Here is a 14,412-nt window from a genome sequence, read left to right as displayed (position 1 = left end):
GAGGCAACCAGATAGTCTGTTACCGACACTGTAAACAATGCTGGCCTGTGCATGCTGAAGTGGGTGAGTAGGTTTCTCCGATTTTTGTTCACTCTTTTCTGTTGCTTGCCATTGGCTTCCATCTGAACCTGTTGAAATTGTTGTCACTTTGGCAGATACTTCTCCACAGTTTTGGGTTAGATATTTTTCAATGAAGATATTTTTCTGAGAGGCGTTGAAGATGTCTTTCAAGTATTTCCTTTACACACCTGGGTAACTGCTTACAAGGAGAAATCTCAGAGTAGTTAATCACTACACCACATTTTCGAATTTTTTTATTGAGATGTAATGCTGCTTTCATTCTCAGATTTTACTTTGAGCATTGTTGAGATGTTATTGTAATGAGGAATTCAGGTTATAGACAGAATCAGAATAAAAACTAGTCATAATTTCTTGCTACAAATACACTAGAACTGAAAGGAGCGTCTTAAAACTGTGCATCCAGATTATGTAACTTTTAATATGCAACGATATTCTACACTCAACATTTGGTCCAAACAACCCATTACATTGCTTAGAGAAAATTTAGACTGATCAACCCATGTGTACCTTGCTAAGAGGAATGGCAAAAGAACCGGAGATCATACAAGGTGACATTGGTCTTCAGGTCTCTGAATTGTTGAATAACAGATGTATGATCCAAGACTGTCCATGTGGAGTTTGCACGGTGTCTGCATGGGTTTCCTCTGGGTGTTTCGGTTTCCTTCCACAGTCCAAGTTGTGCAGGTTAGGTGAACTGGCCATGTTAAATTGCCCGTAGTGTTCAGAGATATGTAGGTTAGATGCATTAGTTAGAGGTAAATATGGGGTGGGGTGGTGGGTTGCTCTTTGGAGGGTTGGTATAGACTTGTTGGGCTGAAAGACCTGTTTCCAATTCTAGGGATTCTATTTGCAATGGGAGCTGGTGAAAGTTGGAATGTACTGATATCTATGGGAATTGCCCAGGACTTTTGAATTTCCAATGAGCAATTCCCTTACTTCCTGGAATCCTCTGTACAAGTCTCTAACTCTGAGATAGTGTCAGACACTTTGGCTAGCTCCAATGTACTAAATGGATAGATACCAGAAAATATTACAAAATTCCAAATTTAGCTCCTGTGTAACTACAACTGAGCCCCCAATCACTCTCACTGACTCTTCTCATGACTGCCTAGGTACTCCTTACAAAATCTGACTATCGTCCACAAACCAACCCCATGACAATACCTGACTGGATACCTGACTATCCCACATGACTGCACAATCTCAAACCAAGTTGAAAATCTCTAACCTGACTCGATCCACTCCCTCCAATCTACTTACTCATCTGCCATCTTACACAATTCCTCTCTCACCCACTATTTGCTACATTATCCATCTACCTCACCCACCTTATCTACTTAGCCTACCTACATGCTCACTCGTCAATTCATTATCCACTCATCTGTTCACTAATTTTCGCATCAGATATTTAAACTTACATCAGCGAGTTCATTCAAGGGGTGGGGTGGTGGAAGGTGGGCATGTTCACTCTTCTCTCTTGACACCGTTTTGTTTTGGTGAAGTCTTTTGTGGGACTGAACACTTCGCAATTCTGTAGAAACTGGACTTGGAAAACCTAGCCAAAATAGTGCAGTATTGGGGTACTGAAAAGTTTGAGTGGAGACAATCTGATAGTAGTTGTCACTATTGAAAATTTGGACTAACATTTTATCTTCATGCTATTGGTTTTTATGATGTTGCATGTATGGTAATGCAGAGTCAATAACATTCAAAAGAGATTTGGATCAATACATGGAGGAAAATCTTGTCAGATTATGGGGAAAATACAGGGAGTGACATGAATTGGATAGTTTTATTTTAAGGCTGGCATTGGCATGTTGGCTGAATAGTTTCCATCAACTGTGTTTTTGTTATGAAATAACCACCATCTAAAATAAATATTTTTCCATAATTTGATAGAGGGAAAATAATACTTTAGTTTCAGCTAATAATAGAAGAACAAATAGCGTAATAATGCCAAAATAGGAGACATCTCTTTTTGGTTTCTGGCTCCATTTTAAAAATCAAATAAATACCATCACCACCTCAAAAGCCATGTTGGGCCCTGAGAAGCACAATGGATAGACAGAAGCTTGAACATATGCACCTACTCAGGAACAGCTTCTTCCTGGCCTTTATTAGACTGCTGAATAGACTCTTTAACTTCAAATAACTGATATTGTTAATGTTGAATTTGGCTTAGTGTACACGATGTATGCCTCTAAATGTTTCCTTCACTCTATGATCTATATGTCCTTGCTTACTATGATCTGCCTGTATTGCTCATAGCTTTTCACTGTACTTAGGTACACATAACAATGAAAAGATCAAATTAAATATAACCAAAGCACTGTGCTCATTTGATTTATCCATAAATCTAAATGTCCATAGCAGTTTTGGGATTCAGATCAAACCTGACATAATCATATATTTGACAGTATTTGATCAGCTCCCACGAAGTGATCCATTCATAAAGAAAATGAGACTGTTTGACCTGTCTTACAATAGCAGTCATTGTGACTTATTGGGAGAAATGAATGTTTGTAACTGTAACTAGTAGTGTTCTTACCTCTATGCCTAAAAGGTCTGGTTTCAAGATACCCCTTCACTAGATGTGTCATAACTTGGGTAAACAGGTTGTTTAAAAATAATAGGTTCATGTGACATAGTGGTAGTGTTGCCCTTGCCAATAGGCCAGAAGGTCTATGTTCATGCTTCCATGTCCAGAGGTATATCATAGCATGTTTGAGCAGAGTGATTAAAATTACCATGATGGTAGCACAGGGCCATGCAGACAAGTGGGGCTATCGCCAAGTGTCACATGTGCAGGCAAATTCTGTAGGAAAACTCTTCAAAAATTGTGTAGCATCCAGGCTAAATCAGTAAGTTTTGATTTGAGCAGTTATTTTTGTCTTTATCAAAATACATAATTCTCAATGGTTAAGGAGTAGGGTTGGGTATACTGCAAATGTTAATAAATAACAGTACTATAAAGCGACAACTCCAACATCCTCAAAATCAAGATACACGTTAACAATCGATGGACCAAAAATTGTGTTGCTTTTTTTCCAAATGCAAGCAAGTGTAAATGGATCACTGGTTTATACATTTGAACTAAAGCAACTTGTAAGTTTTTATATCTCTTGACTGACTTAATCAAGAATGGATCAGTACTTTCCAAAAGATTGATTGATACCCCCCTCCAATCAACCTGTTCAGAGATGCTTTAATGCACCTCTGGAGCAGGTGGGGTTTGAACCCAGGCCTCATGGCTCAAATGTGGGGACACTACCACTGCACCACAAGAGAATCCGCAAAGAGTTGAATTTTTAGCCCACCTTCACAATATGGGAACTGAGGTGGGGAGGATGGGACATCAATCCCACTCCTCTCCCAATTACAATTCAAATCATTAAAAAGCTTGTGAAGAGCCTTATGGAGAGGGAGGTGCAACATTTAAAGGGATGCAGGAATTTCAGAAATGGTCAGTTTCTGAACAGCTAAGGGGAGGAAAGTCACTACTGCCCAGGGCATCACCTCAGGTCATCGAAATAGAAGGAATGTCAGCACCTGTGTAAATAGGTGCCCTTAGCATTGTGTAGGTGGCAGGGCAAGTGGGCACACACCTCTCAGGCATCAAATGGGCTTGTCACAGCCTGTCACTCTGGCACCAGGAGATCAGGGACAATGCTGTCAATCACAATTAAATAGTCATATGTCTGAAAGGGAGGCTCCTGATGGCATCAGGCCATGACTGTCAGATTTTGGGGCCAATGGCAAAGAGGAACAGCATCCTACACAGCTCTTGTTGAACCTTAAGTATCAAAAGGATATAGAAGAGGAAAGACAGATAGAAAGGCAACACAGGTCATGCTCTTAGCTTGTCTTAGAATGAAGACAAAGCCACCTGTGGAAGACTGAGACCCAGTGTCATAGGGATGCTTACAGGATGATCATAGATATCTGTATCCTTTTCATACATCATACGTCACACCTTGCAGCACTGGTCATCATGATCTGGTAGCAGCTGTTAAAATCTCCATGGCCTTGAACATCTTTGCTTCTAGATCCATTCAATAAGTAGGCCATGGTGATAGCTTGCAAATTATTTCCTACCATTACATTTCATTGGTCAATGGTGCACTCTTTACACCATTCACTGCACCCACGTAGCTATCAAATTATTTAGTGACTGGCCAGTATGATTCATCAAGATGAAGGGCTTTCACTTCCTCTAAGTCCAACTGGGCTGCTACGATAATCCAGTTTCCATCAAGTGTACGGTCACTTTCTTGGCAGCTGTCATGACTCTTTCATCCTCTGCCTATTCAGGCTGTCTCAGATTCTCACTTCAGCCCCACAGTATGTGAATGGATCACAGGGCATAAGGAATACAAAGAGATAGCCATTCATCCCTTTCTAGGGTCCCAGGCAAATGCAACCTATTCAATGGGACAACTATTGTGCTTTTGAAGCTGTAGCTCTAATGCCTGGACCAGTCAATACCTTCCAGCAAGGCTTGCGTTCATTGAGTTGGGTTACCCTGCCTTGCATGACATGGCTAAACAGGGAAGTGTGGGTCTTGAGTGTTAAGAGGGCCTTGAAGCAGTCAGAGTTGAGGCAAGAGGAGGAAGAGAATGACGATGAACCGAGAGATGCCCCTGCTGTTTCTTGAGGTGGCAACCTATGCCACTCTTGAAGGAGAAGACCTCTCCCATCTCCTGCATGGCACCCAATGTTGTGTTCAGGTCATCACTAATAAAGTGAGGGGATGGCCTGCCGCTCACCAATGACATCTCGCTATCCTGTGGCGCAGCTAGTGCAATTAGACACAAGCCGCAGATCTCTCCGTCAAGACAACCAGCAGCCTCACGGTAAACTGCTGCAGAGTTTCCAACACTTCATCTGTCACCATCATTCCAATCCCCACTGATTCTAAATGTACAGAAAAACAGTCTCCATATTAATTAAGGGCTCGCCTTTAAGAAGATCTGAAATGCAATCAGTTTTCCATTTGAGGCACGTTTCTGTCTCTAAAAACTGAACCAATTCATGATTTCCTGTCTCCAGGTAGAAAGTTCATCCCTTTCTTTCACATTTGAAAATCTTTTTTGACTTGTGTACTGTTCTATCAAGTTTTACCCAAAAAGGTGAGATATAACAATTATTACCAATCAGAATTTTATCCATCATGATACATGTTTCATAATATTTTCACACTGAGGCCAATCAGGCTAAATATCAGCAATAAATTCAGAAGACACTTTTATCTTTACATTGCAGGACAAAACTATCATTTTAAATTCAGAAAGTTGTGCTTTTATACAGAACTCCCTCAGGCAGCAAATCCATGACACTTGTTCTCTTGATTTATGTTATTAAAATTGGCCCCATATCCTGACTGCAGAATCATACATGCACATTGTGAAGGCATTGATATTAGGAAGGTTGGCCAGTTTTTAACAGTACCAAACGTAACTGAAGGCAGGTGGCTCATGTAGCTGTGGTTGACTGCATGCTGGTAAAGGGCAGAAAACACTCTGAAGTGTCAGGCCTCACTGTTCAAAAAATAAGAAACCATCGAAACCATAAAAGTTGTTAAGAACAAACTCAGAGACATATACTGTGATTTGGTCACACATTTGCAGACTCCTTTTTTCTATACAGTTTATTTACAAAATGTATTAAAATTTCTTTCTTTTACAACACCTCATTACTGGGACTCAGTAAATGATGTCCAATCATGCATTTTTATGCTTTAAATATTTGCTATTTCGCTCGTTAACATTTCTGTGTTTGCTGATTTGCAGTTTTAACAAAAAAAAATCTTTAAGTGACTACAGCTTAACTTCTATAGCTTGAAGTTAATAGCGGGAAGTGTAGGCAATCATTGTCTGACATGCAAGTTTAAAAAGAATGAAAAGAACTCAAAACCTTCACCTCTATGAAGTTAATCACTCTTGAAAACTGACACAAGTTGATAAATCTACATTGTTTCTGTTCATATAATCCTTTAAAAAAATCTTTTTTTTTGTTTTCCTATAGATACTTTATCTGTGGAGCTTTGATTAACCCTTTCTCACCTGACCAATTCACTCTTGATTCAAATTAAAACTTCTCAATAATCAGACACTTGAAAATATTCAGGGAGGAAACGGTTAAACACATTTGCTCCTGTATAAAAGTAGGCCATTTCATTGTACATGATTGTTCACATTCTGTTTGACATTTTGATAGCTGCTTTCTTCTCTTCCACACAGACTGGATGCTAACCCACTGAATCCCCATCTTGTAATATTAACAGAGGTAATTAGTATGTAGGTACTTCACTGAACAGCCTGAACTTAATTAAAAAGAACTTACAATTATGTTTTTTCTCTCACAGAAAAGATATCATGTAAGAATTTAACCTTTATACTTGGCAGGAATTATGTAATTTTTAAAATTGCCATTATTTCTGTTAGTGCATCATTCATTAAAGGAACAGTTTTTAGACATTAATTTATGTTGCACACTTCTTTTGAGTGCCTTCCCAATTTTTAAATTTTATTTAGTACAAGGAGACTACCTTCGTACTCAAAGTAATAGATTTCAATACTACTGTTCAGACATTTTATACATGAAACCTTTTCTCTGCAATAGTTGTGTTATCAAATGATGGCTTTTTGCAGAACTAAATTGATTTTATTTCAGTATATAATTTCACAGAGAAGCTTGATTCATTTTTTAACTCTGTCCTGTATTTTCAAGCAAGCTAGACTCTTATTGTGATTCAGAATGATGAGTTGCATTGTTGTGATTCTCCATTATGTTCCATAAGGCACTGAAGGAGTATTCAGTTTTTTATGAAAAGTCTGGTGCACCATCAGCCACTCTGGTACCATGTCTGACACCCGGTACAGCGTGCAGTGACCACAGGTAGTCAGGGGTCATGGCACGGCCGTTTTCTCCAATGCTCCCAAATATGGACAGTGTTCCTTTGCTTTGCGTGGCATCAGTGTAGGTGAGCTGTTACAAAGAAGAGGAAAGAAAGAGCAAGTACTATTAAAATCTAAAGTCTTAAGTACATTACAGCAAAGTTTATAGGTTGACTGACAAATGAATGCTAGGCTTGACACAATGATTTCCAAAATGTGATGCACTTCCCATGACACAATAAAAATGTCTGATCAGTTAAAAGAAAACATTGAAAAAGTAAATTAGAATAATGACTGTCGAAAAATAATGCATTTCCAGTCATGTATTGTAATATTTTCAAGAGATATATGCAATTCTGTGTGGCACCAAACATGACGTAATATAGCAAAAGTTATTATAGAATTGCTTTCAGAATTGGACACAAAGATTTGTAGACTTCACAATTGCTGTTAAAATTATGATCAGCCAAGTGTGAGTATCATTAACAACTGTAGATTTTGTATGACTCAGCTACCTCAAAGGTAATATAAAAGACCTAAAAATATTTAATTTGCTCATTCAGACTCCACTATGTTAAATTTTAATTTAGTCTGATTAGTACAGCTGCTGTTAATGCCAGTCAATTCTATCCCAGTGGATACTATCCTTCACTTCACCTGTCATGGATATCTAAGTTTAGAATTGTGAATTCACCCTTCCCCCATTCTTGTTCTGAATTGAGTCTTGCAGGAAAACTTTAATCCTTTATATTTAATTTTGTTTGTGAAGAATGGTAACTTTTCTTAATATATTTACCTCAAGATTACATTTCAGAAGAACTTTGGTTCTATCCTGATCAAATGCACAGTCTTTAATTATGCTTGTGTCTTTTGTCCTCAAATCTCACCCCAGGAACATGAACATAAAAATGTAGGCTTTTTAAAATATTTATTAATGGGATGTGGGGGTCACTGATTAGGTCAACATTTATCACAATTCCTAATTGCTCTTGAGGAAATGGGGGAGCTGATTTAATGAACTTTTGCAATCCATTTGGTACAGATAGTCCGATAATGCTACTAAGGAGCAAGTTCCAAGATTTTGATCCAACAACTCTGAAGCAAGAGAATATTTATAAATCAGGATGGTGAGTGGCTTGGGAGGGGAATATGCAGATGGTGGAATTCTCATGCATGCTGTCCTTGTCCTTCTAGAGTGCATTTGAAGTGTATCTTGTGGTTCATACACACTGCTGCTACTGAGCTTTGGTGGTGGACAGAATGAATGTTTGTGGATGCCATTCAAGCAGGCTGCTTTGTCATGGATGATGTCAATCTTCTTGAATGGTGTTGAAGCTGCATTCAACCAGGTAAGTGGAAAATATTCCATCACACTCCTGACTTGTGCCTTGTATATTGTGGACAAGGATTGACAAATCAGGAGGTGAGTTACTTGTTGCAGGATTCCCAAGCTCTGACCTGCTTTTATAGCCACAGCATTGCAGTTTTAATGGAGTGCCTCACTGTCACCAGTGCTGCCTTTAGGAATGTGACTGCTCAGTCATTCTAGGTCATAAGTGATATTCTACTGACACCATATTTCCACCCTATACCCATATCCCTTGATATCACTCATAACTGGAAATCTATCACTTTCTATCTGGAACCTATTTAACTACTGAACACTGATATCGCTCTGAGGTAGAGAATTCCAATGGTTCAAGACCTTGAGAGAAGATGTCCCTCCCCATCTCTGCCCTCAAACGTTTGCTTTTTATTCTGAGATTTATGTCCTCTGATTCTAGATCCAGGGAAGAGAAGCACACTTTTTCTGTCTCTTTGCTAGCTTTCAGTAACTTGTGAACCAAACAAGGTTTCCTAGATCCTTTTAGAGATCAAAATTTTCCAATCTCTCATCGTTTAAGAAACACTCTGCACTCTAGTTTCTCCTACTAAAGAGATAACCTTAAAGTTATCTATATTATATTCCATCTGCCATGCTTCTGCCCATTGAGGAATGTCAACCTGTCTAAATCCTACTGAAAAGGAGAAAGTGAGGACTGCAGATGCTGGAGATCAGAGCTGAAACTGTGTTGCTGGAAAAGTGCAGCAAGTCAGGCAGCATCCAAGGAGCAGGAGAGTCGACGTTTCAGGCATGAGCCCTTCTTCAGCACTATTCCTGAAGAAGGGCTCATGCCCGAAACGTCGATTCTCCTGCTCCTTGGATGCTGCCTGACCTGCTGCGTTTTTCAAGCAACACATTTTCAGCTCTAAATCCCACTGAAGCCTCTTTGCATTCTCCTCAGAACTCACATTCCTATCAAGTTTTATATTAACTGTAATCTTGGAAATATTACAATGTTTCTTTATTTGAGTATCACACTTTCCACTTTTCAGTCTGACTACACTTAACAAAAATCACTCAACACCAGGTTATAGTGCAGCAGGTTTATTTGAAAGTACAAGCTGTTGGAACACTGCTCCTTCAACCTGATGACATATGATTTTTAACTTTGTCCACTCCAGTCCAACACTGGCACCTCCACATCATGGCTACAGTTAAAAAGCACTTTTCTCCAGACCCTCAGAGAATCACTCATCCAACCCCGAATCGTCATCTCTCCCAGACTCCATGAATTCATTCCACCACCTCTCCAAGTCACTCACTCGCTCACCAACTCAGGTACCAACCTTCAATTACCCACTTACCTAGTCACCCCAATTTCCCTACTCACCCACTCAGCACCTCGGTCCCAGTCACTCACTTCTCAAGTCATTTACATCAACTCTCCCATCCCACCCATGAGACCCCTGAGCTGCTCACTTACACCCTTCCACTCGGCAAATCACTCAAAAATCAGGCTCCCCAGTCCAATTACTTACCCACCCACCTAAACCCTTCAGAAGTCATCTATCAATCCACCCCCTACTCAGTTTCCCCATCACTCACTCACTGAAGCCCTCATCACTCATTGAACAGCCTCATGCTCACTCAACTTCCCCTTGCTCACAAACTGAAACCTCCATTCACACACATTTCCCCACATACCATCTCCCATACAGTAACTCTCACAGGTCGGGAAGGTTTGATGAGGGGCTGTATGGATGATTGTGAAAGAACCAATATGTGTCACCAATACCCCTTGCCTGGTCTAACACTGCATCTGCCTCAGGCTTTGCTATTGCTGCAAATACCATCAATCACCAGCTTATATCCCCTTACACTTCCCATCCTGCCTTCAGCCTGCTCAACTCTCATTGACCCGCTTAACATCATTCTGGCAAAATGTCATCAGCCATTGGCCAACCCTACACTCATACCTACTTCCCCCCTTCCTGCTAATGACCCACACATTTCTGAGCCACTTAAGCCCATTAGCTTGCCTGACTCTCATAGATCCTCCTGCTGATAGCCCACTTAACCCCCATCACCTCTCCACCTTGACAAGCCCACCTTACTCTCACAACCTGCCCTGGCAATGGCATGCCTAACTCTCACCCCTCTACCCCATCCAATTGACCTCCAACTCAATTGACCACCCCAATGCTGATGGCATGCAAAACTCTCACAGACACCCTGTCTCTGCCCTGATGATCCACTTAAACACTCACATCTGCATCTCCACTTCCCAATCTGATTCTCAATTTGGACATCACTCCTTGAAACTAAATGCCCCACTATCAACATCTTGGTACATACCATTTACTAGAAGCTGAGCTGGACTGGCCATGTGAGCTCTACGGCTACAAGAGTAAGCCAGAGATCAGGACCTCCACTTACCTAGACGAGTGTAGCTCCAATAACACTCAAGAGGCTTCACACCATCTGGGAATCCAGGATAAAGCAGCCCATCTAATACCTTGAACATTCACTACCTTTACCAAAGACACACAGTGGCAGCCATGTGCATCATCTATAAGATGCACTACAGTTACTCACTATAGCTTCTTCCAAATCTACCACAAAGGAGGACAAGGGCAGTAGATGCTTGGGATTATCACCTTACAAAATGTCACCCTCCAAATCACTCGCCATCCTGACATGGAAATATACCACTGTTTTCTCAACTGTTGCTGGAACAAAATCCTGGAACTCCCTGTCCAAAACCATGTAGGTATACCTACACCACATGAACTTCAACAGTGCAAGAGCAACAATGGATCGGCAATGAATGCTGCCTTAGTATGAAAGAATAATAAAGGTATATAGCAGCATGGATAGATGGTTAGCTAATTGATAGGAAAGGGAGTAAGGATAAATTGGTTTACAACCATTATAAATGGGCATTTTGGGTCGGGAAATTGTAACAAATTCAGTGTTGTTAGGTCAGTACTGGTGCCTCAACTATTTACAGCTCACATTAATGACCTGGGTGGAGAGACTGAGGGCATTGTAGCCAAATATTTTTGACAATAAAAGATATATAGGAAATCAAGTTGTGAGGAGGACATAAACATATATAAATGGATAAAAGTAGGATAGAGAGGCTTATAAAAATAGTGAAAAAAATTGGGAAAACGTAAGCTTGTTCATTTTGATGGGTCTTCTTATTCAAGTAGGGATATTACGCACTGGAGGCAGTTCATACATTTGATTCCTGTGATGAAGAAAAGGTTGAGGATGTTACACCTATAAACATTGGAGATTAAAAGAATGAGTGGTGATCTTGTTGAAATTTACAAGATGCTGTGGTGGCTTGACAGCATAGATGCTGTTAGTCTTTGTGGAGGCATCTGGAACTTGGGGTCACAGTTTCAAAGTATTGGGTCTCCCATTTAAAATGGAGATGAGGAGAGAGTCCTTATTATTTTGCGTTCTCAATGCAGGAGAACAGAGGAGCCTAGTTCACGGAATATATTCTAGGCTGCATTATTCAGTTTCTTGATCTAAGGGAGTCAAGGGCTGTGCAGGAAAAGACAGGAAAGTTGAGAAAACAAAACAATGAGATGAACCATGATCACATTGAATGGCAAAGCAGGATCTGACTGAAGGAACCAAATAGACATATTCTTAGGTATCCATGTGGAATTTGACCCTTTGCCTTTGGAATTATATCACCAAGAGCAGCAAACAGACAAGGAAGAGCAGAACCAAATATATAAACTGGGTTAACTTAGGAATAATAATGCAAGGTTAGGAACAGCCCATTGCTGGAGCAGCCACAGGTTCAATTGTGTAACAGTTAAGAATGAGCTGAATGGTGTGACTGACTATTACTGCAGATGGGATGAGGTACAATGGTGCACCATATTATAGTCATCAAGATGGTACACTTAACTTAGATTAGGACCCCCAGTTTAATGCTGTGGTAGGGATGAAAATCTGATTAGAAAAATTTAAGTATGGAGTTTTGGACAAGAGTTTTGAGCCAACACCACTTTTCAGAAGGTTGATGGGCCTGTAGCTTTTAAGGGTATTGAGTTTGGATCTATTTTAAAAAGAGGGTGGTAAAGACAGCACTTTTAAGAGGGAGAAGACCCAGTACCTGAAGATCAGGAAAGGAAGTTTGGAAAAGAAGTTCACAGTTTGGTGTGAATGGAATCAAGGGTTCTGGAGGTGGATATCATAGGCAAACCTGGAGGGAATGTGAAAACACAGAGGAAAGAAACTGAAGAGTTCTGCAGGTTCAGTGCTTTGGATTGTCGATAGATTACTAAACTGAACTGATGAACTGCCAATAAATACAACACTTGTCTGAGCCTAAATAGAATTTAATTAAAAATTTTGAAGCAACACTATCAAGAATGTTTAAGGGACTACATGCTGATATAACAACTAAGAGTCATCATATGCCTTGAGATTAAATCCTTTGGATATGAGCATATGGTTGTTGATTATTTGTGTGAAATTGCTTTGGTCTGACATTTTAAAGAAATACATTACATATTTACATATTAATATTTGAAGAGGCTAATTTGAAGGCAATGGTTTGAGATTAATGAGTCAGGCACATTCTTATAATATTTATATCTATCACAGACTACCCTATCATTTGCCCTAAATTACATTGAAGTGTTCTCTTTGTTATGCAATCAGTACCTATATTGATTTCATTATGTTTAAAATGAACATAATCTCTGTCATTGCACTTTGCCTACGCTGAGTCCATATGTAAGTTTTTACACTGAAATACTACGCTTTCCTTCCTCTTTCATGCTCTGGTCAGTAGATTGTGCATTTCACATTGCCAAAATTTACACTTTCTCTTCTCATCTCTTAATGAATATAAAACCTGATTTATTTTTGAGATTGTGTCAAATTCCTTCAACTAAATCTATAATAAAACATTCAGCTTATTGATAATGTAGCACTCAATTTATCTCTGTACTACATTATCATGGAGTACACCTCCGAGATGGTGACCCTTTCTAGCCCAGGCAGATAAATAAAACTTTCATTTGATAAGGTCTTGGGGTTTGCATTTCTCTTCCTGTATCACTGACTGGTTTTGCTGTTGCAAACAGCAATAGCCATGTTGGTTTCAATTTCTTAAATTTCTTAGATTGTACCCTAACCAGAATAATATAATTTAATAATATTTCTCAGGAAATGAAACTTGGTGGAAGTAGTGGGATATCACGGGTCTAGATGACCATAATTTATGCCAGATTCTCCAGTTTGTTTCTGTAAAGTGCTTGAGAATCCAACTTGTTACAGTATGGATTGACTATATATACTTTATAGGTTTGTTTTAGCAATACCTGACATTGTAACAATGTAAAAATTGCTAGTCTTGCTTCTGTATCATTTTATTTCATATAAACCTTCCTTTTTTACAGAGGCATATATTTACACAGTTTTGATCGAATAATGACAGGAATCTGGTTGCAGTGGCAGCAATTTTGGTAATCAGAGGACACAGATTTAGGATGATTAGAGAAAAGAAAACAGAGGGTATATTAAGAAGCTTTTGATCTTTTATGTAGTGAGCTCTTGTAATCTGGCAGACACTGCCTGAAAGAGTGGTGAAAGCTGTCTCTGTAGTTTCAAAAGTGAATCAGACGAATACTTGAAAGCAAAAAAATGCAGAGCTACTGGGGTGACAAGAGCAAAGTTGGATTAGCAGGATCATTCTACCAAAGAGTAGTCACAGGCATGATTGATTGGATGGTCTCTAGTGCTCTATCATCATGATCTCACGAAATCTTAAATTATTGATTTTAGCCTGAACTGCAGAATGTACTAACATGGCATTTTGATAAAAGGGGTCTGGACAATTGTATGTGCAGTTTTACGGTTTCTCTGTGTGTATGTTACGACAGAGATTTCCATGTCCATCCTCTGAGAATGCCATATTGTGCAATAAGTCAAGTTTTTATTTATAGGAAATGCAGGGGTATTGCTAAAGCTGATTACTACAAAATGTGCAGGTGAGTGGTATTGAGGGTAAGTTCCGGTATGAATGTAGCACTTCTTTTGAATATACTAAAAAGCCAATGGTTTTCTAGAAGTTGT

This window comes from Hemiscyllium ocellatum, chromosome 11 (genome assembly GCF_020745735.1).
Source record: "Hemiscyllium ocellatum isolate sHemOce1 chromosome 11, sHemOce1.pat.X.cur, whole genome shotgun sequence".
Taxonomy (NCBI): Eukaryota; Metazoa; Chordata; class Chondrichthyes; order Orectolobiformes; family Hemiscylliidae; genus Hemiscyllium; species Hemiscyllium ocellatum.
This window is presented reverse-complemented; position numbering follows the sequence as displayed.